The sequence below is a fragment of the Sinocyclocheilus anshuiensis genome, unplaced genomic scaffold (genome assembly GCF_001515605.1).
Source record: "Sinocyclocheilus anshuiensis isolate Anshui unplaced genomic scaffold, SAMN03320099.WGS_v1.1 scaffold48, whole genome shotgun sequence".
NCBI lineage: Eukaryota > Metazoa > Chordata > Actinopteri > Cypriniformes > Cyprinidae > Sinocyclocheilus > Sinocyclocheilus anshuiensis.
In genome coordinates this window covers 1,731,253-1,732,847 of record NW_015554124.1, presented here as the reverse complement: position 1 = coordinate 1,732,847, position 1,595 = coordinate 1,731,253, and positions in this window count along the sequence as shown.

Here is a 1,595-nt window from a genome sequence, read left to right as displayed (position 1 = left end):
TAGATTACTCACCGCTGACTGGACGAGACATCTGTCAATCAAGGTGTTCAGAAAGAACAGCAGAGTAGCGGTAGAAAGTTTGGAGAAACACAGTTTAAATGTATTGTATGAATTGCCTTTACTATGGAATAAAAAAAATATGCATGTACATTTACAACACTGTACTTATATTACCTTTGAATCAGATTACAAAAAACTAGTTAAGGCTAATGTGAGGGTGTTTCTAATGCAGCGTTTGAGCAAATGGGAATGCAAAAAATTAAATAAAAAAACAGGTAGAGGTGTGTTAAATTGGGATTTTTGTGGGGCAGAGAGAATTTAAAGGGGAGACAGTTTTTTTTTTATTAGGACAATTAAACTGGAATTGAGTTATATCAAACAGCATTAAAGTCCCCATGAAATCAAAATGAAAGTTTTTTGGGTGTTAGTATCAATGTGTTAGTCTTAAGGTTATCTATAAGGCAGTGTGCTCCAAAACAGTGACAAAATTCGCATTTAGAAGATATAAGCATTCAAAGCTTGCAGTTCGTCACTTCTGCCAAAACCGATCAACGATTTTTTTTTTGACGTCACCTCGTACTTCATCTTCTCATCAAATCTTCTGACCAATCAAACCACCCGCCCCCTACACTGTAAATAGACGCTGAAGCTGCGGCTAAGATCAGTCACTTGTTCACAGTGTAGTATTTCTTGTACAGTGAATGGCACGTAGTGCACAATGTAGGCGACAGGGAACGAGGCAGACAGTGTAAATATGCTTTCGATTGGGGCAAACGAGGAGAGCACGGACAACGCCTTATTTTGTTTATATTAAGAGATTTCTTTTATTTGTGTTACTTATTTATTTGATTTGGGGCTTGTTTTAAAATTTACATTTACATTATATTTAAATTTTGTTATTTAGCAGACGCTTTTATCCAAAGCGACCAACAAATGAGGACAACAGAAGCAATCAAAACCAACAAAAGAGCAATGATACGCAAGTGCTATATTAGTATATTATTAGTGTTATATTTCAATTTCACAAAGAAACGTGCAGCATTTTGTCCAAGCAATAATAAAAGGACACATTTCATTTATATGTCTTAAATCTAATTTTGTTAAAAAAAAATCGTGAATCGAATCGTGAGTTGAGTGAATCGTTACATCCCTATCGCTGACCCTAAATTGCAACTTCCCACTCTATTAACTTTCTAAAGTGTCAAATCAAGTGGAAAAGACAAATCCAAAAATGCCTATAATCGCTGGATCTGGTTTTCATACCACGGACGCTAAACATTCTTGCAAACTGTCTAAACTGAATTATACATGCAGACACTCATATGGTGATCTCATAGCTGGCTACGGTTATGATTATATATCACTACATGTGTCTCTCTCTCGCTTAAGTGGTGCTCTTTCCTCTTGCTCGTTCTCTCATTTGCCTCCACGATTTCCTGGATATTGTATCTAATTTGCGGGTGTCAGGGAGCCACTATTATGCGGTAGACTCCCGGAGCTTCCGGGAGAGGTGGGATGTCTGCCTTTAAGGGTGCTTTCACACTAGCACTTTTGGTGCGCACCCGGGTTCGATTGACGTCAGAGTTCGGTTCGTT